The sequence below is a fragment of the Balaenoptera borealis genome (assembly GCF_965194805.1).
Source record: "Balaenoptera borealis genome assembly, chromosome: 16".
NCBI lineage: Eukaryota > Metazoa > Chordata > Mammalia > Artiodactyla > Balaenopteridae > Balaenoptera > Balaenoptera borealis.
Genome location: NC_138872.1, coordinates 10,201,431 through 10,227,383, shown reverse-complemented (window position 1 = coordinate 10,227,383; position 25,953 = coordinate 10,201,431). Strand labels below are relative to the sequence as shown.

The window sequence follows — 25,953 nt, the reverse complement described above, 5'->3', positions numbered from 1 at the left end:
GGAGATGGACTAGGAATAAAGAAGTTGATGCGACTGGGTTTTTTTTGTCCCTCAGTCCCTTGCCGGGCTCACTGTGGTCCATGCACGCGGGTCTTTAGGTCAGTCTGGAGCACTCACACGCTGCAGAGAAGGTTGACTCTCTTAAGTCCATGGCAGGGGTTCTCAGTGGGGGGCAATTTTACCTCCTCCCCCAACTGGGGACATTTGGCAACACAAGAGCGCTAGTTATATGCTAGGTAGAGGCCAGGATCATGCTAATACCCTACAATAGCCCAGGACAGCCCCGGACAACAAAGAACTATCTGACCCAAAATGTCAGTAGTGCCGAAGCTGAGAAACCAGGTCTATAGGAAACATGATTTCAAGGCCATATTAGCAACTACCTAATCCTTTTTTTTTTCCCCAATAGTAAAATACTTTCTAATAAAACTAAGTACTAAATCACAATCAAATCCTCTTATCTGGACTTCCCTGGTGGCACAGTTGTTAAGAATCCGCCTGCCAGGGCTGCCCTGGTGGCACAGGGGTTAAGAATCCCCCTGCCGATACAGGGGACACGGGTTCGAGCCCTGGTCCGGGAAGATCCCACATGCCGCGGAGCAACTAAGCCCGTGTGCCACAACTACTAAGCCTGAGCTCTAGAGCCTGCGAGCCACAACTACTGAGCCTGTGTGCCACAACTGCTGAAGCCCGCGTGCCTAGAGTCCGTGCTCTGCAATAAGAGAAGCCACCGCAATGAGAAGCCCGCTCACCACAATGAAGATCCAATGCAGCCAAAAATAAATAAATAAAACAAAGAAGTTTAAAAAAAGAATCCGCCTGCCAGTGCAGGGGACACGGGTTCGATCCCTGGTCTGGGAAGATCCCACATGCCACGGAGCAACTAAGCCCGTGAGCCACAACTACTGAGCCTGCGCTCTAGAGCCTACGAGCCACAACTACTGAGCCCGTGTGCCTAGAGCCCGTGCTCCACAACAAGAGAAGCCACTGAAATGAGAAGCCCATGCACCGCAAGGAAGAGTAGCCTCCGCTCGCGGCAACTAGAGAAAGCATGTGCGCAGCAACAAAGACCCAATGCAGCCAAAAATAAATAAATAAATAAATAAATAGAATTTTTAAAAAATCCTCTTATCTTCTATGGAGAACCAACTAGCGGTTACCAGTGGGGAGAGGGAAGGGGGGACGGGCAATAAAGGGGTAGGCATTAAGAGGTACAAACTATTATGTATAAAATAAGCTATAAGGATTCTAAATCAGCTATACTCCAATAAAAATTTTTTTACAAGCTACAAGGACATACTGTACAACACAGGGAATATAGTCAATATTTTATAATAACTATAAATGGAGTATAACATTTAAAAATTGTGAATCACTACATTGTACACCTGTAACTTGTACAATATTGTACATCAGCTATATTTCAATTAAAAAAAAATCCTCTTGGCTTCTCCAGGGGAACCTTGTTAACCTCCCCCGACTAAATCAAAGCCCTGCATTCTGGCCTTTTCTTTCAAAGATTATACAATCTTATATTCACTCGTTGGGATGATTTGAGTAATTTTTCTGCTTCTTCTGCAGATGAGAGAAAGATAACATTTGAGTGAATTTTCTTCTCATCTTGCTTCCATGAATATCATAACTTTTACAGAGTTGAGATCCATTTGAAAATACATCTTGGCATTCTGTTTCTTTCACTTGAACAGGATATCATCAGCCTTTTCTACCTCACTAAAAACAAATCTTTGTCAATGTGTTTTATCAGGTAATTTTTTCACTCGTGGATGAACCTTTAATCTAGTTAACCAATCCCTGTTATATATTTGAGTTGTCTTTATTATAGAGAATAAAGTCCGTGAACTTTCTGTTCACACAGCTCTGTCCAAATTTTGGATTTCTTTTCTTAAAACCTCGTATCCTGAGTCTTTCTGCAATGAATGTTGGTGTTTCACAAATTCACAACCCTTCAAGAGCTTTTGAAAATACTCTCTTATTCCTTTGTGGGCTCTTGTGCAAGACATGAGCCTGGGTAACGTGAGTGATCAAGCTAAAAGGGTAAAACCATAAACATGCTTATCGGGACATTCACATATTTCGTAACTGGACCGGAGAAATGTATAGCTTTTCAAAAACAAGTTGAAGGTTCAATTGATTGAACAATTTTTCTGCTAAAAACGCTTTCCACTGAATTCCCTTTTGTAGCAGTTGTGATTCATTCTTTAAACATTTCTGTACTGGTTCCTGCAACCTTTCCTAAAAGTTTTCTCTTCTTTCTTTTTTTGATTACCTACCAGACACACATCCTGCCTCCCCCTTCCAAAAAATACCTATTCTGAACTTGTCTTTAAAAAAATATCACCGAGGAGGCACTTCTGTCCATTTGCCATGAGCCTTCTTTATTATAACAAACCTTTAAGAGCTAAAAGCCCAGCACACAGGAAAGTTTACTGTCATAAATATCTATCTGTCATTGCAATATAAATTATAATTGAAAATAAACTTTTCAGAGAACTCTGCCCAACACGCAAAAAGTGAGCCAGTGAGAGCGAGGCAATTAAGAATGTTAATTGGCACAGAGAGAAAAGCAAAGGACAGTCATTGTTAAGATAACTGGTCTATAAACACCTAAATGGATTTTGTGAAGGGGAAAAAAGAAAGGACCATCTTTTGACCATGAAAGGGAATATAAAATGTCCCTTTCTTTGTTTTAATGTGTGGAGAGATTTTGACTTCTTTTCTCAGCTCTGACTCCCAAATAAACAAATGACTTGGCTCTGGTCTGGTTACAGAGACTGAGATGAGGCACCTAAATGGAGGGAAAGAGGGAAAAGCAAAGAGAGCAGACAAGAGCAGAAAGAAGCAAAGGTTGAAGAAGAAAAATAGGAGGGAGAGGGAGGGGAAGGGGTGATAAGCGTAGGGGAAGAAATACAGACACCAGAAGAGAAGGAATAAAACTCCCGAGAAACAGAACAAGAGTTAAGCACAGGGAAGAACAAGAAAGTTTTCATCTATTTTTCACCCTTCAGGTGATCTGAAACTTGTTTTGTTTGTTTTTGTTTTGTTTTGGGGATGTTTTTTGTTTGTGTGTTTTTGTTTTTGTTTTTTTCCGGCTCTGCCGTGGAGCTTGCAGGAGCTTAGTTCCCTGACCAGGGATCGAACCCAGGCCCCCAGCAGTGAAAGCGACGAGTCCTAACCACTGGACCACCAGGGAATTCCCTGAAAGTTCATTTCTTAAACTGGGCAGCGTGGACAAGCCAGGGTATGGGTCCTGCCTTTGTAATTTCCCTCCAGCCTGTCTCAGTCTCTCCAGACCTTGTTTCCTTCCCCAGTAAATGGGGAGACTAATCTCTATTTGTGGCATTGCCCCGAAAATTAGAAACGATTGTCGTAAAGCCTCTGGCTTAAACTGGTGTTCAGGAAACATGTATCATCATCATACATATTTTTTCAGGCTCCAGCAGGAATATTTATCGAAGGTTTTTAATCTCATAATATTAAGTAGACCTGCAACATACATGATAGTTTTGGGGCCAGAGTTATTTTATTTACTTGGCCATTCATTCATTCAACAAAGAATTATTTTGTCCACTAGGTACCAGGCCTTGGGCTGGGTGCTGAGGATTTTAGGATGAAAAAACTCAAGTGGTCACAGTCTAAAATGGGCAAAAGGGAATTCCCTGGCTGTCTAGTGGTTACAACTCCGTGCTTTCACTGCCAAGGGCCCGGGTTCAGTCACTGGTGTGGGAACTAAGATCCCATGAGCCAAGAGGTGTGGCCAAAAAAAAAAAAAAGGCAAAAAAAAGCTGATGTCAACACTATTGGGTCATGCAAAAATGGTGGTCTAGGGTACATGCACTCTGCCTAGAGTGGGGCTGGGATGGGATGAAGCCGTGAAAGGCATAAGTCGCCTTGCAAACTAGTCACTCCGTGACAGAAGGGGCCCTGGTCACCTCACTCGCCATTTCGTAAACAAATACCTTTAATATGTGTCAGCTAGAAGTGAATGCTATGAAGACAGTGAAAGCAACAGAGAACGTCAGAGGATGCTTTTTTTGTGGAGTAATGAGGAAAGACCTCACTGATAAGAAGACATGTGAGCGGAGACATGAAGGAAATGAGAGCCACGCTGATATCTGTGGGAAGGGCATTCCAGGCAGAGGTAACAGACAGTACAAAGGCCCTGAGGCAGGAATGTGTTTGACATGTTTGGAGAACTTGAAAAAGGCCACTGGGGCTGGAGTGGAGTGAGTGAGAGGTAATGGGGGGGCAAGCACATGTATGGCCTTAGAGAGCGTGACTCTAATTTTGGTTTTTTTTTTTTTTCAATTAAAAAAAAATTGTGATAAAATACATATAAGATAAAATTTAGCATCTTAATAATTTAAAATTATACAGGTCAGTGGTATTAAATGCATTCACATTATTGTGCAAACACCACTACCATCCGTCTCCATGACTCTTTTCATCTTGCAAAACCGAAACTCCGTACCCATTAAACCGCAACTCCCCACTTCTCTCTCACCCCAGGCCCTGGCAACCACCACTCTACTTTCTGTCTGTAAATCAGACTACTCTGAGTACTTCATACAAGAGGAATCATACAGGGACTTCCCTGGTGGCGCAGTGGTTAAGAATCCGCTTGCCAATGAAGGGAACACAGGCTCAATCCCTGGTCTGGGAAGATCCCACATGCCATGGAGCAACTAAGCCCATGAGCCACAACTACTGAGCCTGCGTGCCACAACTACTGAAGCCCGAGTGCCTAGAACCCGTGCTCCACAAGAGAAGCCATCGCAATGAGAAGCCCACGCACCACAAGGAAGAGTAGCCCCTGATCTCCTCATGTAGAGAAAGCCTGCGCGCAGCAACGAAGACCCAACGCAGCCAAAAATAAATAAGTAAATAAATAAAAAGAGGAATCATACAGTATTTGTCTTTTTGTGACTGCCTTATTTCAATTAGCATAATATCCTCAGGTTCATCCATGGTGTGGCAAGTATCAGAATTTCTTTCATTTTTAAGGGAATAATATTCCTTTGTATGTATATACCACATTTGGCTTATAGCTTTACCCATCAGTAAACACTTGGGTTGCTTCCACCTTTTAGCTATTGTGAATAATGTTGCTATGAATATGAGTATAGAAATATCTCTTCAAGACCTGGCTTTTAATTCTTTGGGGTATATATATATACCCAGAAGTGGAACTGCTGGATCATATGATAATTCCATTTTTATTTGTATTTTTTTATTTTTTTTAATTTTTATTTTATATTGAAGTATAGTTGATTTACAATGTTGTTTTTGTTTCAGGTGTACAGCAAAGTGATTTAGTTACACATATCTATTCTTTTTCAGATCCTTTTCCCATATAGGTTATTACCAAGTATTGAGTAGAATTCCCTGTGCTATACAGTAAGTCCTTGTTGATTATCTATTTTATATATAGTAGTGTGTATAATTCTATTTTTTTTATTTATTATTTTTATTTTTGGCTGTGTTGGGTCTTCGTTTCTGTGCGAGGGCTTTCTCTAGTTGCGGCGAGTGGGGGCCACTCTTCATCGCGGTGCACGGTCCTCTCACTATCGCGGCCTCTCTTGTTGCGGAGCAGAGGATCCAGACGCTCAGGCTCAGTAGTTGTGGCTCACGGGCCCAGTTGCTCCGCGGCATGTGGGATCTTCCCAGACCAGGGCTCGAACCCGTGTCCCCTGCATTGGCAGGCAGATTCTCAACCACTGAGCCACCAGGGAAGCCCCCTATAATTCTATTTTTAATTGTTTAAGAAACTGCCATACTATTTTCCTTTTTTTTTTTTAAATTAATTTGTTTATTTTTGGCTGTGTTGGGTCTTGTTTGCTGCGTGCGGGCTTTCTCTAGTTGCGGCGAGTGGGGGCTACTCTTCGTTGCGGTGCGCGGGCTTCTCATTGCGGTGGCTTCTCTAGTTGTGGAGCACAGGCTCTAGGTGCGTGGGCTTCAGTAGTTGTGGCACGTGGTCTCAGTAGTTGTGGCTCACGGGCTTAGTTGCTCTACGGCATGTGGGATCTTCCTGGACTAGGGCTCGAACCTGTGTCCCCTGCATTGGTAGGAGGATTCTTAACCACTGCGCCACCAGGGAAGTCCTGCCATACTATTTTCAACAACAGATGCACCATTTTATATTCCCACTGACAGTATACAATGGTTCCAATTTATCTGCATCCTCACTAACGCTTGTTATTTTCTGGTTTTTGATACTAACCATTTAATGGGAGTGAGGTAGTTTCTCATTGTGGTTTTGATTAGCATTTCCCTAATGATTAGCATGTTGAGTATATTTTTCTAGGTTTGTGTATATTATATATCTATCCCAAATAAAAGCTGCTATGACCTCTTTTTTCCTTCCCACCATTTACTTTTTTATTTTCCCCCCTTCTATTTATTTTAAATGTCATATCACAGTGGCACCTTAACAAATAGATACCCAAATAACTGCCAGGACATTTCAAAGTTGTAAAGAATAACTCAAAAAGGGTAACTAGTAGAATGTTTAAGAAAGTCTTAATTGTCCTGCACCAAAAACACGTAAGAGTCGAAATTTTTAGATAGGCTTCATCTTAATATGACTGCTAAGACAATCACAGTAAAACAGCCCTCCCTTTTTAAAAAGAACATTGCTTTTTGTCTAGTGAGATGCAAAGTCATTGGAAGGTTTCGAGCAGAGGAAGGACGGGACTTTCCTTAGGTTTTAGAAGGAGAACTCTGAATGCTGTGATAGACTGCACCTCGAGGGGAACGGGCAGTGGAGACTCTATAGCAATAGTCCGGGAGGGCAAAGATGAAGGGTTGGCTCAAGGTGGGAGAAATGTTTGGACAGGAATATATTGTGATTGTGTGGCTGATAGGACTTGCTGACAGACTGGATGTGGGTGGGAGAAAGAGAGGTCAAGGATGATTCTTAGCTTTTTAACCTGAGCACCTGGAAGAAAACAAGTGCCGTGTCCAGAAATAGGGAAGGCTGGGGGAAGTCAATATGGCTGTGGAGGCTTCATTACTCACTTGGGACTTGTTATGTTGGAGACACCAATTGTAGATTCAAGTGGAAACGTTAAAGCAGGAGTTGGAGAGACCAGTCTGGAGTCCAGGGGTGAGGCCCAGGAGACTGGAGACATTTGCATGGGTAAGATGGGATTTGAAGCCTTGGGACTGGTTGGGATCAACTAGGGAGTGAGGGGAGATAAGGAAGAAACAAGGGCAAAGGTGAGGCCTGGGGAACACTGGGGTTTAAAGGGGGGAAGGTGAGGAGGAACCTACAAAGGGGACCGAGAAGGGCCGTCATCTCCTGAATCAGAACCAAGACAGAGCCATCCAGGAAGCCGAGAGAGGAAAGTCTTCATAATGGAGGGTGTGATCCAAGGTCTGAACACAGGGCTGCTCTTTCAAGGCAGGTGGACCTGACTGGTGGTTCGGTTGGGTAGAGATGGCTAGTCAGCAGGAGAGAGACTCCACTGGGGCCATAGGGGCAAAAGCAGATGGGAAAGGGTTGAAAAGGAATGGGAGGAGGTAGTGAGTAGGACCAACACTTTTGAAGACGTTTCATGGTAAATAGGGGGAGGGAAGGGTGGAGTGGGGCAGGAAGGGGGGCTTCAGGGGGAATATGAGTTTAAGGGAGGTGTTATAGCAGGTGTTGGATGACGGGAGCAAGGATTCAAGTGAAGAGGAGTTCTTGATAATGCAGGAGAGAAAAGGAACAATTACCGAGCAGTGATCTTAAGAAGGTGGGGAAGGATGTGGTGTTGGCCTGTGATATGGTCCCATACAGTCCATCCATAACGGCAGAGAGGGAGAACATTTGGGCCCACATCAAGATAAGTGGGCTGATTTAGCTTGGGGGTGTGTGGAAGTCCTCCACCAACAAAAGTACAGAAGGGGAGAGAGCGCTGAGTATCAGAGGAGAGAAAGGAGGGGTAGAACAGCCTTCCAGGAGAGATGGAGAATGGATGGGAGAGGGAAGCGCGGGGGGTGGCCCGGCCCCCGTTGCGGGTCATGCATGTAAGAGAAGCCAGTTGTCACGGTTGTGAGTTTTCCCCCAACCTTCTTCAGCTGTTTCCGTGCAGGTGCAGAATGGGCTAAGAGTTGGATTTCACCCAGAATGGGGTTTTAGCCCAGAAAGTCCACAAAGAAGGAAGAGAGCAGTGGCATCCCGGGTGAACATGAGGCGGGTATCATGATGGACCGCAGAGCCCAAGCCTGATAGGATGGGACAGGGGTGTAGAAGAGTGAAATAATGACAGTCAGTAAATGTGGAGGTTACAGGAAGGTCAAGGAATTGGTGGACTTGGGGTCCCCAAAGGACTGAGCTAGAAAGGTACTGGGTCAGAGAGAGAGATGCTTGATATTGAGCTGGTGGAGGTGATGTTGCTATTGGAATCGAGGTGAGTCTGAGCCCGGGAGTGTGCACTGAGATGGGGTGTGGACAAGATCCCTTGTGGAGGGGTGGTCGAGGAAAGGAGCAGCTGGGAATCAAAAGGGTTATCTTCACAGAGATGGAAAATGTCAAGAATTATTACAGGTGAGCGAGATATTGAGTCTGGTAACAAAATCTTCAAAAGCTGAGGAGCAGGATGTCCAGGTCTGCAGAGGATGCAGCGAGAACAGGGGTGTGGACAGGAAAACCTGAATTCTGGGTCTCCAAGCACTGAATGGTTTGAGGAGAAGAGAAGCAAAGAGCTCAGGTAGCCCAAGTCCACGCTGGTAGACTTGGGTGTCACAGGGAAGAAGCCACCCCTTGAGAGAGCCGGAGGGGAAGCTGTGTCCCCAAGGGCAAACCCAGGGTCAGTTGGAGCAAAATGATGCGGGGACATTCAGAGAAAGGGGTGAGGATAAAGGAGACTTTGCCACAAGGGACCAGAAGGCCCTGGAGGAATGTTGCGGGTATTGAGGATGGGGCTGGAGATCGGGTCGAATAAGTACCTGGGTTTATGGAATTGGTTATTCAGGACCAGGCACTGTTTTAACCACTTTGCATGTATTTAATCATGTACCCTATGGGGTAATTACTATTACTATCAGACTAATTTTCCAGGGCAGCAGATTGAGGTACAGAAAGGTAAATGACTCAACCAAGGTCTCACAGGGTTAGGGCCAACTTTCAGAACTAAGCAACTTCCTCAGGACCATGTCAGCAAACCACAGCCCAAAGGCCAAATCCAGCCTGCCAATGGTTTTGTATGACCCGCAGGCTAACAATGGGCTTTACAGAGGGAACCTTCACCATCTCGTGGAGGACAAGAAACATTACTATGAACTCCAATCAAGCAATGTTATTCTCCAGAAGAATTCCATTCTTCTCACTCACAAACCTATATTGAAAAATAAATTATAATCAAGTATTGTTATATCTGGAAGTTCATCAATTGAAATTTTGTTTTCTCTCTTGTGTAAGTATCTACATAATATCCTTAGTTTTGCCTCTTGGTCCGCAAAACCTAAAATGTTTCTATCTGGTCCTTTACAGAAAATGTTTGCCCAACTCTGTATTCTATTCCAATCTCTCTCAGGAGAGGAAATGCTCAATAAATGTCAAGTCGTTATTGCTGATGTTGTTATTTTCATCGTCTTTGGCACCTAATTCATAGGACTGAAAACAACCTGGTTGTAAGTTATCTTGTGAGTGGTGTCACCCAAAAGGTATTAAAAAATAAATGTTAGCTATTGAATGAATGGGCGAATGAATGAATGAATGAGTGGTGGGAGGAGGGAAGGAGGCAAGAAGTGGGGGTGGGCATTGATAGCATCTTTCACCAAGACAGAGAGCATATCAAGACAGGGAGGGTCAGAAGCGGTGAGTTCAGTTTCAGAAACTTTATTGGAGGTGAGAGTCGATTAGGTCAGCATAAACCCAGGGAATGCTATTTGAATCTAAGCAAATCCATCATTGTCCTCGGTATCTGACCCCTGAGAGAAAATTCCATAGCTATGCAGAAAGCCCTGTATACCTCTGGGATATTTTTATAGGGAGTATAAAAGAACTGGGTGTGGTTGGGCAGATGGGGAGAAGATTCTGGAAGGCTGGACCTTTGAGAAGAGTTTATCAGGAAAGACCAGTATTTATCGGGTTCCAACTAAATTAAACACAATGTGCTGGGGCCCTTATGTAATTATCCTCACAATTCTGAGAAAGAGGTATTGTTATTCCCATTTTGCAGATGCAGAAACCGAGGATGGGAATAACTGTAACCTGTCTCAGGGCTCACATCTCGGAAGCAGCCAATCCAGGCTTTCTATCAGCTCCTCTGACCGCCAGTCACCCATTTGCTTCTTCATGCAACCTACGGGGCAGGCAAGGTTCTAGGCCCCAAGATTCAACAATGAAGGGCCAGCTTCTTGGAGCTCAGAGCCCAGTGGGGAAGACAGACAATAGGCACGTAATCAACACACACACACATGTTGTGAAGGGTAAGATAATTAGAGAGTGACCAGAGATGGAGACCAAAAAGAGTTGGGAAGTTCATGGGTGACCACTCTGAGTCCAGAGCTGATGAGCTAAAGGAAGAATGTTCTAAAAACAGCAAGGGCCCTGAGGCGGGAATGAGCTCGGACAAGTTGAAGATCAGAAATGAGGCCGCCGTCCTTGGACAGTGCCCAACAGGAGAAAAGGTACTCCCGTCTTGTCAAAGGAAGTGCCCCCAGGTGGAGTGAGCTTCGTGTCGAGGTTTCAAGAAAGGCTGAAAGCTGGCTGGGACTGGTCTCCTTTGGGATGGATCTTTCTTTTATTATTTGTAATCATTTCTTCTATGCCATTTTTTCCCTTCCTCTTCTTTTTCTTTTGTGTTTTTTGGCCCTGAGGTCTCACTGGTTATAGAAGAATAATCCACGTTGAAATGAATTGCTCTGGGAATTCCCTGGCAGTCCAGTGGTTAGGACTCCGCCCTCTCACTGCCGAGGGCCCGGGTTTGATCCCTGGTTGGGGAACTAAGATCCCACAAGCCGTGCGGCACGGCAAAAAAATAATAATAATAAAAAATAAACGTCTTGAAATGAATTGCTCAGTTGTCAGGAAAACATAATATCTGCTTTTTTAAAAAAAATTGCCACATAGTTACCAAGACTTGGAACACCATTATTTATGGAAATGAGGACTGTGGTGAAATTAAGGGCTCATAACCTCAGCCTTGTACTCAGGAGCTGCGTCCCTGGATGACTGAGCCTCCTGACCACGTATACCAAATTTGGTGCATTTTCCTGGCGAGAAGCTCTCCTGAGATTCTCAAAGGGCCTTTGTGCCCCTCCCACTGTCCTACATCTAAACTCTCCATCAGGGTTTCTTAAGCTTCACACTATTGACAACTTGGGGGTGGATAATGCTTTGTCCGGGGGCTGCCCTTTGCATTATGGGATGTTCAGCAGCATCCCAGGACTCTACTCACTAGAGGCCAGTGGCACCCCGTCCCTTCAGTACGACAACCAAAAACGTCTACAGACATTGCCGCGTGTCTGCTGGAGAGGGGGAGCAGAAATGGCCCCTGGTTGAGACCCCCCGCTCTAGATGGCTCATGGGGATACTGAGGCATGAAATATGACAACAGCTGCCCGCCCTGATGCATGTCGGCCCTGTTGCCCTACAGCACTGTTCCCCTCCCCACTTTCAAGCAATCCTTCCTAAGCCACGGTCCTTCCCAGAGGGCCCCTGACTCTGAGACTAACGACGCTTACCTTGACCCAACCGAAAGAACTCTTCAAAGCATCCAAGGAGATCCTGTACCTGCCACCAAACGTGTACTATGCACTAACAGCACTCGAGGAATCATGATAAGTGTCATCGTCACCACAAAGAGAAGCTATTTTAATAAACACTTGTAAAATACTGATCCCATCAATCAATATTTTAGACGGAACTCTTCTTAAGTGTGGGGCAGATTACACACTCTGTATCTCATCATTCTCCTTGTACCACTACAACTTTATACTTGCTCAGCAGCTATTTCCTGAATACCTGCTCTGTGCCAAGCCCTGAGATCCACAGGGCAACCCAGCAGTGAGTGGCACCCCCATCACTTGCTGTCTTTATTTACCCTGCTCTGTTGTTTTCATAGCAGAAAATTTTCATACCAGACACTGTATTCTTTGCATATTTATTTGTCTCGTCCACTAGAAAGAAGCTGGGATTTTGGACGGTTTCTTTCACTTCTAAATCCCAGCCTTTAGAACAGGGCTTGGCTCACAGCAGGGATTTTTTGGGAGAAGTCTTTTGAACCTTAAAAGAGAAATCTGGGGTGGAGATAGAACTTGGGGAGACACCGGTTAATAGGTGGTTTAGAAACTGCAGGAGCAGATGACCCCTGGGGAGAGAGTGTTCAGTAAGAGGTAACAAGGTCCTTGGGGCTTTCGATGTGGTCCCAGAAAGGAGGCGGAGCCCAGAGGGGTGAGTGATGGTTAACTGAGGGGCTTTCTCCAGAAGGGAAGCAGGACTTGTCTACACTCCTGAGTATCTCGATGCTGCTGAGAGACGAAGATAAGGGCTGGAGAAAATGCCTATTGTATTTAGAGATAAAGGCCAGGAGGCCAGGAAGCACCCTTGGTGACATGTGTAAGGACAGTTTCCACGGATAATGGAGGCCAAAATGAGGGGAAATGAGGCTATGGTAGCAAAAGCCTTTTGATAAAGAGGATATTAAGGAGAGGAAAGAGATGGGACAGTAGCTGGAAGGGAATGGGGGGGGGCAAGGCAGTATTATTATTATTTTTTAAAGATGGGAGAGATTTAAATGTTGGAGGGAAGGATACAATTCAAAAGGAAAACTCGAGGGACTTCCCTGGCGGTCCAGTGGTTAGGGCTCTGTGCTTCCACTGCAGGGGGCACGGGTTTGATCCCTGGTCAAGGAGCTAAGAAAAAAAAAAAGGAAAAGGAAAGCTCGAGTCTTCAAGAGGGAGATGGAGTGAGGAAGGTTCTGAAATGTCAGGAGGGGCTGGGAGACAGGGCTGGTCTCAGGTGGAAGGTCCTTTAACAGGAGGAGAGAAGCTGAAGACCTTCCAAGGGTGTGCAATCCCTCCACGGTGGGTCCCTGCCTCTTCTCCAGCTCGTCTCCCATCTCCCTCCTCGGCCTCTCATCCACTCTGCTCTGCCACCTGCTCCCTTACCTTTTTTCAAGTCCTCCAACCAGGCTCCTCTGTCTCGCTTTTTCCTCTACCTGGGACATGTGCAGAGATCCATGGGGCTCAGTCCTTCACTTCTTCGGTCTCTGCAGTTCCGTCCCTTTTTCAGAGATCTTTCCTGACACCCCCCTGCCTCCCTTGGGTATTGGCATCCTCCTGCTATCAAGGTCCTTGTTATCATAAGCATCGTGCCCTGGTCTTGCTTGGGTTTCTCAGCAAGATCCAGCAGTGTATCATGCATTTTGCTCGTATTTATTCCTTATCTGTCCCCTCTTAATGCCTTTGTCCTGTTTACTAAGGTGGGGTGTAGCCCCACCACCTGTTACAGTGCCAGGCAGATACGCCTGAGAATGGATCTAGGGATAAGTGGTTTACGTACTGGGCTGGGGCAAGTTGGGGGTGTCCCCTTCTGATGGAGTCCCCTTCCTGCACGATGAAGGGCATGAGATCATGACTTGTGGTGATGGGGTGTGAACTGGGGAGCAGCTAGTCAGAGATTTGAGGACTTGGGAGACTAGGTTAGGGAGAAAGTGGAGAGTTGGTTTAATTTGGGGTTGTGCATCAAGGGTTTGGGGGAGGAAATTCATAAGGGTCTTGACGAGGGTGTTGCTGGAATGAAAGTCTCTGCAAGCTAGGTGAGGAAGTGTTAGGGGAAACACTGACTGAAACCGCCCACCCTCGCCAGGCAAAGACAGTAACAATTTGCATGAGTTATTTTACAGAGGAGATCCTGGTAAGGAACAGGGAACTAACAAGCCACCACCAACTGGAAGAATTCGGGAAAGGCCAAAAGAAGAGAGGAGACGCCAGTCCACGCGTCCTACCAACCTCCCAGAATCCTTCTCCCTGGAATCCATCTTGGCTGAGTGATGCGTGCACCACCAGAAAGGACCCTGAGTCAGAATGATTGGCCAGAGACAACCCGGAAACTAATCACATCACCGTAAAACCTGAGACTGTGAGCCATGTGGCAGAGCAGTCCTCCTGGGGTCCCTTATCCTCCCGCTCTCCACCCACCTGCCCCTTCCCAATAAAGCCTCTTGCTTTGTCAGCACGTGTGTCTCCTCGGACAATTCATTTCTGAGGGTTAGACAAGGGCCCAGTCTGGGCCCCTGGAAGGGGTTCCCCTTCCTGCAACAGAAGGATGAAAACTAGTTTGGCAGAAATACCAGAAAATCCTAGAGTAAGCAAGAAAGGAAGGAGGAGAGGGTGGGTGCTACGTACTATTCTCCCCGTTTTACAGATGAGAAAACAAAGGCACTGAAATGTAAAGTGACCTTCCGAGGTTCCCACAGCTGGGACCCAGTCTGCATTGGAACCCAGATCTGCCACATTCCATAGCCAGACTCCTCAGCCTTGGCTTTAAGGCATGATTTCAGGCCAGTCACCTAAAATGATTCTGGTTTCTGAGCCGGAAAATCAAAAGGAAGCATCCCCAGGTGGGGTTTTAGGTGTGTTCTAAGGTGGGACAAAAAAATCTCTTTTTGAGATTTCAGGTCTCTGAGATCTCTTTTGTTATGCTTACATTTCAATATCCTCTGGATTTTTTCTGTCTCCTCCCCACTCTCTATTTTTTAAATTCCTTTAGTGTTTTGCTTGAGGTCTGTTGGGTGTGGCTGAAAAAAATCTAAACTGGAGGCGTGGAAGCTTCTTGCTCAATTTATCAGGTGACTTAATATCACCAGTTATTATGATAATAGTTTCTCCTGTCAAAGCTTTTGAGCCCTTTACATGTGTAAATGAAGCTCTTCTTTAAGGCAGCAATTTTTAACCTGAAGTCCAAGGTCTGTGGATGGGACCACGAAGCCTTTGCCATGGTATAACAAATTTTGTGCATACCGGCATATTCTTCTCCCAGGGAAAGAAGTCATAACTCTCATCAAATTTTCATGACCTCCCCACTTTCAGCCTCCAAGTCTCTACCAGCTTCTTTTCAGATCTTCTCGTACCACAGGGCCTTTGCGCCTCCCTGCCTGGAACCCTCTGCCTTCCCTGATCTTGTTAATGACTCAAACTTGAGCCCTAGCTCAGGCATCTTGTCTTCAGTCCTGTCTCCCCTTCCTCCCTGACTAATTCAGGCTCCCTCACACATGACCCTTGGAGAACTGGATACCTCTCTACTAGCGTTTATCACAGCTACAATTTTGCTTATTTGTGAGTTTATATGACCAAGATCTACCTCCTCTAGACTAAAGGTGCCACCTAAGTAGGTGCCACATCTATTTTACCCTATCTTGTATCTCCAGTGCCTGGTATAGCGTGCCAGACACCTAGCAGGTATGCCAAGCTGTAGTCATTGGGCATACTCATGTGTCAGAAACATGGCTCAGACTGAGTTCCAGATCTGAAGACTGAGGTTCAAAATATACCATCTGGGCTTCCCTGGTGGCGCAGTGGTTAAGAATCCGCCTGCCAATGCAGGAGACACGGGTTTGAGCCCTGGTCCGGGAAGATCCCACATGCCGCGTAGCAACTAAGCCTGTGGTCACAACTGCTGAGCCTGCGCTCTGAAGCCCGCGAGCCACAACTACTGAAGCCCGCATGCCTAGAGCCCGTGCTCCGCAACAAGAGAAGCCACTGCAATGAGAAGCCTGCGTACTGCAACGAAGAGTAGCCCCTGCTCGCCGTAACTAGAGAAAGCCCGCGCGCAGCAACAAAGACCCAAGGCAGCCATAAATAAATACATACATTTATAAAAAAAAAAAAAACCCAAAAAACAAAAAAACAAAATATACCATCTGTACCCATTTATCGTGTACCCAAACCCATGCCGTACACATTCGTTACTGCCCTATTTTTCCAAGAATACCTTTCATTTATCGAGATGATATTACATAGAGGTTAAGAGTGTCCTCTGGAATCAGACTGCCTGGATTTGACTCCTGGCTCTATCTGCCATCTATGTGGCCCCAGTCAAGTTGGTTCAGCTCCCTCTGGGCCTCACTTACTCATCTGTAAAATGGGGATAATAATACATACATTATACACCCATTACGAGGATGACTGAAATCGAGTACACATGGTGTGTACTCAAGTTAGCTACTCTTTCCATGTACCAGGCTTCACGTTAAGCTCTTACTGATTTTTACTCTGAGCCCCTAGAGATTATCAGCCCAAGTTTCAGGTGCATGCGTCTTTATTAACGTCTCAGAAAGCTTGAATTGGAGGTTGTAGGCACAATGCCTGAACAAAGTGCAGGAACCTCTCTTTACCGATGCATCTCCAACTGGCTAAATTCTGCTTTTCAAAGAGCAGTAATTATTTGCAAGAGATGGATGGCAGGAAGTGAATGAAGGAATAGATACATTCTCAAGATCCAACCACAGCTTGGACATCTTGGGGGCTGAGTGGGTCAGGGGATGAATTTATTGGCTTCCATGTCAGATGCTCTGTGGGTCGTGAGATGTGCCTTTGGTCCTGACGTCAGCTAAGACTGGATCTTCTGCAGGATTTGTCTGTCAAGCACATTTGCTGAAACATCTTGGCTTCATTACATTTATGAGTTTTAAAAGCATGTAAAATATTTTATGTGGTTCTTGCAAAAGGGTAGCAACATAAATAACCAGCTGGGATAGGACGATTTTCAAGAGATGGGGTCTGTTGGCTCACCAGTGTCGGGTCTGTTGGCTCACCAGTGTCAGCTCTGCAGACATCCCAAGTGTACAGAATATTCCATTTTCTCTTTCCTGCTCTGTGCCCAGGAGGCTGACCTTCGGGGACTATAGTCCCTGGCTCCTGTGACATCTGGGTTTTTGTTGGCTTCAGACAATAGGGAGCAGGGGCTGGAGATGGGAGGTCAGGAGATAGTGAGTTTGAGGTGTTGACCCTTTGGCCGGCCATGGTTCGGCAGCGGCTGTGTCCCTCTACTGAAGGCACAGCTCCCGTGGGGTGGCCCTCTCCGGCAGCTTTTGCCAGGTGCTTCTAACTGTTCCTTCCTGTTGCCTTTTCCAGCCTAGAGGAGGCAAGAGCCCCCTGCTATTGATAGCCCCAGGGTGCTTCCCTACCCCTACTGGTTTCTCTACATCTGCCTGCACCTTTGTAAATATGTCCTTCATTAAACTCTCCTGTTAGCCTGTTGGAGTGAGCCGTCTAATTCTTGCTGGGACCCTGAAATGGGCTTACATATTAATATCGGATTAAGGTTAGAAATCAAACTCTTAGAGGAGCTTGAACTTTTATGTTGTGGTGGCTTCCTGTCCCAATGGGAAGAAAACACTTCCTGTAGAGAGGTCAAGCTCAAAACTGTAGCCAAAACCCCCAAATATTTCATATCTATCAGGTGCCTTTTACATATGAGGCACTAGAGGTGCAAGCTCTACATGATTTCAACTGTCCAGGAAACATCTATTTTAGCAGAGAAGACAGACAACTCAATAAGAAATCATCATATAGGAGGAGCATGGCTTAGTAGTTAAGAGTACTGGCATTAGAGTTTGCTAGGGCTGCTGTAACAAACCAGGTGCTTTAAACAGCAGAAATGTATCGTCTCACAGTTATGGAAGCTGGAAGTTCAAGATCAAGGGTGGGCAGGGTTGGTTCCTTCTGAGGGCTGCAAGGGAAGGGTCTGTCCTGGGCATCTCTCCTTGGCTTGTAGATGGGCGTCTTTTCCCTGTGTCTCTTCACGTCACCTTCCCTCTATCATTTCTGTCTCTGTGTCTAAATTTCCCCCAAATGACATGAGTCATTCTGGATCAGGGCCACTCTAATGCCCTCATTTTAACTTGATTACCTCTATAAAGACCCTATGTCCAAATAGGGCTACATTCTGGGGGCGGGAAGGATGACAACATATCTTTTTTGAGGGGACACAATTCAACCCATAACAAAGTCCAACACAGATGAGTTCAAATCCAGGCTGGGTCACCTGGGACAAGTTATTTAAACTATTCAGTGTTTCCATCTCATCATCTGAAAAATGGGGATAATGCTGCAATCACTTTGCAGGATGACAGCAAGCATGTTATGAAATAATGGGTGGGAGAATGCTTCAAAAGTGCCTGGCACATGAACAGTGTTGACTAAGGGTGGGCTTTTATTACTCTGGTGCTAAGGTGTTCCACTCCTAGGTGCCATCTCCATTTGGATGACTTCAAGCGTCTCAAATTTTCCTCTACCCAACTGGCTCCTTTTCCAATCTCACTCATAGGGAAAATGGCACCCAATAACCGAGTTGTTCAAGCCATCCACGATTCCTCTTTTCTCACCATCCCCATTTCACTCCATCAGTGAGCCTGACAGGCATCCCTCCAAGGACACGTCATATTCTGAATTTATTCCCTTCCTTCCCTCTCTCCCAGTTAGATCGCAAAACAAGTCATCAACGTCCTCTCTCAGACAGTATCTTCAACAAGGCAGTGGCCTTGCCTTCTATAACTCATCCTCTATATAGGAGCCAAAGGGGTCTTTTAAAAACATGGATCACATCATATGATATTGCTTATATGTGGAATCTAAAAAAATGGTACAAATGTATGGTGTAAATGTATTTACAAAACAGAAATACAGTCACAGATGTAGAAAACAAACTCTGGTTACCAAGGGGGGAAGGGGGGAGGGATAAATTGGGAGATTGGGATTGACATATACACACTACTATATATAAAATAGATAACTAATAAGAACCTATTGTATAGCACAGGGAACACTACTCAATACTCTGTAATGACCTATATGGGAAAAGAATCTAAAAAAGAGTGGACAGGACTTCCCTGGTGGTGCAGTGGCTAAGAATCTACCTGCCAATGCAGGGGACACGGGTTCGGGCCCTGGTCTGGGAAGATTCCACATGCCACGGAGCAACTAAGCCCGTGTGCCACAACTACTGAAGCCCACTCACCTAGAGCCCGTGCTCCGCAACAAGAGAAACCACGACAATGAGAAGCCCAAGCACAGCAACGAAGACCCAATGCAGCCAAACTATATAAATAAATAAATAAATATTTTTTTAAAAAAAATTAAAAAGAGTGGATATATGCACATGTATAACTGATTCACTCTGCTGTACAGTAGAAACTAACACAGCATTGTAAATCAACTATACTCCAATAAAATTAACTAAAAAAAAAAACAACACGGATCTATCCTGTCTTTTCCTTCTCAAAACTCTTGATGACTTCCCACTAAAATTAGAACAAACTCTAGCATTCCTTGCTCTGGCTTCCCAGGCCCTAATGAGCTGGCCTCTGCCTGCCTCGCCCTCACGAGTCCCTACAACCCCCCCGCCCTTGGTCACTACATTCCAGCCACATGGGCCTTCTTGTTCTTCCTCTAAGACAGCAAGGAGATCCAGCTTCAGGGCCTTTGCACCTGCTATTCCTGTCACCTAGAATGCCCTTCCTAGAACTTTGACTTTCTCCCCACTCCATTCTGGTTTCTGCTCAAATATGACCTCTTCTCAGAGGTCTTCCTTGGCCACCTTTCCTGATGATGTTGGCTCTTCTGCCCCCTCCACTTAATTGTATCATTTTATAGTATTTTCCTCATAGCACTTACCCTCAGGAGTTACCACGTTTCTATACTTGTTTATTTATGGTCTGCCTCTGTCATCAGAATGCAATTTCTCTATCTAATAGCTGAGAACTCCCTTGTTCATGGCTGAATCGCCAGAGCCTAGAACAGCGCCTGGCGCCTAATAGGCACTGAGTAAACCTGCGTGGGGAGGGGGACGGGAAACCAGTACAAAATGATAGGCCTTTCTCTGCTCCCTCTTCCTTTCCCCCCACCCCACCCCCCCCCCGGAACAAAACCAGCAGCCGAGGAAAGAACCAGCTGTCTGAAAGAGCTGTCAGGATTCTTGCTTCGGAAAGATGGCTAGGGGCTGGGAAGCTGGGACCGGTCTAGAATGGGCAAGCACTGGCTCCTGAGAACTGCGGTATCGCACGATGTAAAGCGTGGGTGGGCTGGGGTGACAGATCCACTCGGGGTGGAGGCCGGGAGCACTGCGAGGTGTTTAAGCCCGTCAATAAAAAAAAGTGACCGCTGCTTTGTATCTGCAGCTACTCAAGGGAAATAAAGCCGTTTGCTTATAAAGAATTTCCATAAACATTTCTGAGGATGTGTATTAGGGGTAATCTTGGGATGTGCATTAAACTAAACAGGGTAGTGTAAACACAGGAACAGGCTGAAAGAGGGAGAATAAATGGCCCAGATTTGCCCTGGCCCGATGGCCTCAGGCAGAAACCCAGAGACTTCGGTTCTTTATTTAAAGCAGGCAGAGACAAGGAGGGGGAGCCCAGGGCACCCCCCACCACCAGCAGATTCTTGAACAATCTCTGGAATTAGGCATATTTTTTTCTTTCTCCTAATGCTCAGTGCTTTGGATTCCTGAAGTCATCTGTGTTGAAACACGAAGAGGTGGCGCCGTTAGGAGGGTGCCCTGTGCCAGGCCAGTTCTAAAAGCTGCGTGTGCACAGTCTCATTTCAGCGTCCCGATACCACTACCTGGAAGGTCACGCTATTGTCTCCATTTCACAGATGAGGAAACTGGGGCACAGAAGTGGGATGATTTGCTGAAGGTCACAAAGCTAACTGAGCAGGAGTGGGGGCTCCAGAGCCTGAGCTCTTCCAAGGATGCTCTAGTGAAGGAAAGAAAATGCACACCGGTATCATCGTCTGCATTTTATCACTGAGCCTTTGGATTTATTCTGAGGAATCCAGGGCGCACAGTGGAATGCATCACACGCCTCCGTTCGGTATTGTTGGTCTGTGGAAGAAGATGCTTCTAAAATTATTTATTTAAAAAAAATAATAAATGTATTTATTTATTTATGGCTGCATTGGGTCTTCGTTGCTGTGCGTGGGCTTCCTTTAGTTGCAGTGAGCAGGGGCTACTCTTTGTTGAGGTGCGCGGGCTTCTCATTGCAGTGGCTTCTCTTGTTGCGGAGCATGGGCTCTAGGTGCGTGGGCTTCAGCAGTTGTGGCGCACAGGCTTTGTTGCTCCGCGGCACGTGGGATCTTCCTGGACCAGGGCTCGAACCTGTGTCCCCTGCATTGGCAGGTGGATTCTTAACCACTGCGCCAGCAGGGAGTCCCTAAAATTATTTATTTATGTAATCAATGCATGAATGCGTTAGCAAATTTAAAAGGCTCAAAAGGCGGTAATGGGGATAGAAGGTCTCCCTCTCCCTTACCCTCTCTCCCAGCCACTCCATTCTCCCTGCCCCAGGTCCCTCTGGGATCAGTTTCTCTGTGTCTTTTTTGAGAGTGAGAATTCATGCACAGGCAACAAACATGCATATGTTCACACACATGCCTTTCTGTTTACACACTGTCTTACTTGGTTTTTTTTGTTTAACAGTGTATTTTGGAGTTTATTCCATAGCCCCACCTATAAGATTTACAACCTTCTTTTTAATCGCTGCTAGTATTTCACCATATGGATGGACCAAGATGAAGGTGGTCAGAACCCTTAACCTCTACCTAAGTATTTAGGCTGTTTCTAGTATTTTGTGATTATAAGCAATGCTCTGGGTTGGTGAGTGTGGGGCAGTGTGTGTATAATTTTGTACATATGGATGTGTGTATGTAATCTCATACATGTGCAAGGATAGCCATAGGACCAATATACAGAAGTAGAATATTGGTGCCCTTTACAAATTATTTTACAATTTTCCCCTTCATCTCCATCTCCAATCCCATTTCCTTCTCTGTCATGTACAGCTACCCATGTGTATTTATAATGAGTCCTTCAAATCCACTTTCTGTATCTTCTATTTACGTTGTATATCTTTAAATATACATATATGTATGTATATGCATATACAGTATTGTTTTGCGTATGTTTAATTTATATAAATAATGTTTTGCAAAATATTACACAGAATCCTCTATACTTTTCACCACATTTCCCTTTTGTTAATGTTAGTATCTTATATAACCACTCTGCAATGATCAAAACTAGGAAATTAACATTGGTATATTACTATTAACATTGGTACAACACTATTAACTAAACTACAGACTTTTTTCAGATTTCAACAGTTTTCCCATTGATGGTTTTTTCTCTCTGTTTCAGGATCCCGTATGGCAGCTGTGACAGTTCCTTGATCTTTCCTTGTCTTTCATAACTTTGACACTTTTAAAGAATTCTCGTCAGTTATTTTGTAAAATGCTCCTTAGTTTGAGATTATCTTATGTTTTCTCATAATTAGATGCTACGCAATTTTGGCAAGGATACTACAGAAGTGATGTGTCTTTCTCAGTGCTGCTGCTTCTTTTTTTTTTTATTGGAGTATAGTTGCTTTACAATGTTGTGTTAGTTTCTGCTGTACAGCAAAGTGAATCAGCTATATGTATACATATATCTCCTCCTTTTTGGATTTCCTTCCCATTTAGGTCACCACAGGGCAATGAGTAGAGTTCCCTGTGCTATACAGTAGGTTCTCATTAGTTATCTATTTTACACATAGTAGTGTATTCTTAGTGCTTCTTATTGAGGCCTCTGTGTTGTCAATGTGTCATAGGATTTGTGATGTTAACCTTCATCCTTTGGTTAAGGTATTATCCTTATCATTTTCAGCTCTATTGATGATATTAAGTGTGATTCCTTCCTCATGACTCCTGCAGAGAATTCCTCCTTTTTCATATTGTACTTGTCCTTCATAATATGCTGAAAATTTTATTCCTTGTGAAATAAATTATTTAAAATCTTTGGCCAGATCGATTGAAGAAGGGTTAAAGAAAGTGTGTTTCAGTCATACTGTGGAATACTATGCACTATCAAAAAATAAAACCAAGTTAAAAAGAGTTAAAACTATAGATAAAGATGGGGGAAAATGCCCAAGACATATTATTATGTTTAAGAAGTTCCAGAAAAATTAATATTTCCAATACAATGTTTACAAAAATATTCTCAAATTATTGTAATATATTTGGAATGCAAAATGGTCTAGAGGAACAGCCACAGATTTACAATAGCCAAGATATGGAAGCAACTAAGTGTCCATCAACAGATAAATGGATGAAGAAGATGTGGTATATATATACAATGGAATATTAGCCATAAAAAGAGTGAAAGTTTGCCATTTGCAATAACATGGATGGACTGAGAGGGTATTATACTTAGTGAAATAAGTCAGAGAAAGACAAATATTGTATATTTTCACCTATATGTGGAATCTAAAAAATAAAAAAAAATGAATGGATATAACAAAGTAGAAACTGACTCACAGATACAGAGAACAAATTAGTGGTTACCAGTGTGGAAAGGGGTGGGGGAGGGCAAGATAGGGCAAGGGCATTAAGAGGTACAAACTACAAGGTATAAAATAATGAGATATAAGGATGTCATGTACAGCACAGGGAATATAGCTTATATTTTATAATAGTTTGAAATGGAGTATAATCTATAAAACTATCAAAACACTATGTTGTACACAATTTAATATAATATTGTAAATCAACTATACTTCAAAAAAAAAAAAGAAGAAGAAGAAGAACCACAAACTATTAATAGTGGTGAGTTAAAAACTCCAGACAGTAAGAACTGGGGCTGGGAACAGATGCAGAGTTTTTACCTTATATTCCTTATATACAGTATACATTTATGTACATTATAATGTGGTCCTTTCAAAGAATGAGGAAGCTCCTAGGAACAGATATGAAATGATCTTCAAGATAATGTGATTAAGAGGAAAAAAGCAAGCTGCAGGGGAAAAAAATGTGTACAGTATGCTATCATATGTAAAAGAAACAGAGGGAAATAAGAATCCATATTTGTATTTGCGTAGAGATATTTTGCAAAAATCTATAAGAAATGATGGGAGGGGACCTGGGTGGAGGAGGAACAAGAGTTGGGCGGGGGTGGGGAGCTCTTTCCATTTTGCCCATTCTTTTCAGGTTTTGGATCATGTGACTATATTACCTACTCAACAATTTGAATTATTTAAAAAAAATCTTCCGTGGAGATATAAATTTTAAAGTTTTAAAAAAATGTGATGCAGGGACTTGCCTGGTGGCGCAGTGGTTAAGACTCACGCTCCCAATGCAGGGGGCCCAGGGTTCGATCCCTGGTCAGGGAACTAGTTCCCACATGCATGCTGAAACTTAAGAGTTTGCATGCCACAACTAAGAAGCCCACGAGCTGCAACTAAGGAGCCCGCCTGCTGCAACTAAGACCCGACACAACCAAATAAATAAATAAATAAATACAAATTTTAAAAATGCGATGCAAAAAAAAATTTTAAATAAACAATAGGAAATGAAGGAAAGCATTCAGGAATGCAAAGGCAATATGTCCCAACATTTTATAACAGCATAACCTTGCTTTTGATGTAAAGGTTAATTGTAGAACTAAATTAGATGGCAAGCAGGTTGGAGCAGGATGAAAACATTGATGAAGTCACCCCTCCTATTGCCTTATCTACATGGAAATTATCTTCATCAAGGAGGTCAAGCAGTTTTCTCTCTCTCTTCTCCCACTTGCCTACATGACCTACTTCACAGTCCTGGTGCATTAAAAACAAATATAACTCCTTCAAGTGTTCTGGGAAGAACTGTAGAAGACAGAGATGGGGGGCTCCAGAAAGGCTGAATATCAATATTATCACTGATGTTTTGATGATCATCATGTCTGTTTCCTGGGAGGCAAGGATCAGAGAAACTCATCAAGTTAGCCTGAGGCTGCTCAAACCTGAGGTCAAAACACCTGGGAGAAGAGGTCAACTCAAAGATCTGGTTGTTTCCACATACCTGGATTCATTCAACTGACAACTATTTATTGAGCACCCACCATATGCCAGGCCAGGGTGGGGACTAGGGTGAGGCAAACAGGGTGCCTGGAGCATCCAAGGTAAGGGGCCTCCCTTGCTCCATCCTCATCCCTACACATGCCAGGCACTGTTCTAGGCACTGAGGATATAGCAGAGAACAAAACAAATAAATAGGGAGGAAAAAAAAAAAAGCTGAACAAATGATCAAGTCTTCGTATTTTAGGGCTCTATTTTATGGTGGTCAGTTGGTTCTGTTAGAAACAGAAGTTTTGCCCACCCTTCCCTTTGGAGGTACTAAATGACCTCATGTGCAGTTTTGCCTTGGTTGGTTTTTCACTCTGCTTCCCCAGGTTGTTCTTTGTGGCTCACGACTGGCTCAGACAGTGGGACATCCCACGTCCTGAGTGCTTACCAATGCCTGGTGCTATAGATGCATGGACCACTCTAATCTATGTTGCACCCGTAAAGTGAGACCCTTGACTGTCACCATCTTTCCAGGCTGAGGTCACGGTTGGTGTGTAACCTGGGAGAGGTTGCAAAGTTAAAGAAGACTGGCCAAGATAAGATTTGACCCTGATGTGGATCCAAATAGCCCCTGGGTGGGTGCTCTTCCCTGCTCCACATTGTTACTTAAGATTGGTTGAGACTGGTTGACTCTTACTTCCTGGTGTCTGGACAGGAGGTCAAGATATTGCCTTGAAATGCAGGCAGGGGCTGTTCTTTCTCCCTGTCAAGTGCTAATCCAGGTGAGCCTGAGATGCCATCATTCCCCACCATCCTTCCTTTTGGTCCAGCCGCAAAGAAACGTTTTAGCTGAGGTTTCTGGTCCCTTCCACCATCTCAACTCAATCTGCCCCAAACCGTTACCTACTTTCTCAGAACCTTCACCAAGTCACTTTAGCTACAGTGTCCACAGCAATAATAACAGCCGACATGCTATGAGTCCTCCCTCCTCCCTTCCTTCGAACAACAGAATTATTACGTGACCATCTACTATATGCCAAGCCCTGTGGTTAGCACTGAGACACACCAACAAACAAAAGTAGACACGGTTCCCATCCTCATGGAACCCATGGTCTACTGGAGGGAGACAGATTTCAATCAAGTAATCGCT

At 44.4% G+C, this 25,953-nt stretch overlaps 1 protein-coding gene across 5 annotated transcripts in view; it reads right to left on the bottom strand.

The window, feature by feature from the left end:
- The window catches only part of SALL4 (spalt like transcription factor 4), a 108,277-nt gene that overhangs the window by 25,701 nt on the left and 56,623 nt on the right, over nucleotides 1–25,953 (bottom strand). Inside the window, exon 2 of one of the 5 annotated variants that reach the window (XM_082362698.1) lies at nucleotides 7,036–7,196. The exons of 3 other annotated variants lie outside the window; for them this stretch is intronic. The gene's annotated coding sequence lies outside the window, so the exon portion shown is untranslated. Of the gene's footprint in view, nucleotides 1–7,035; nucleotides 11,300–25,953 lie in introns of those variants that run through there. One more of the 5 variants, XM_082362696.1, reaches the window with a different exon arrangement.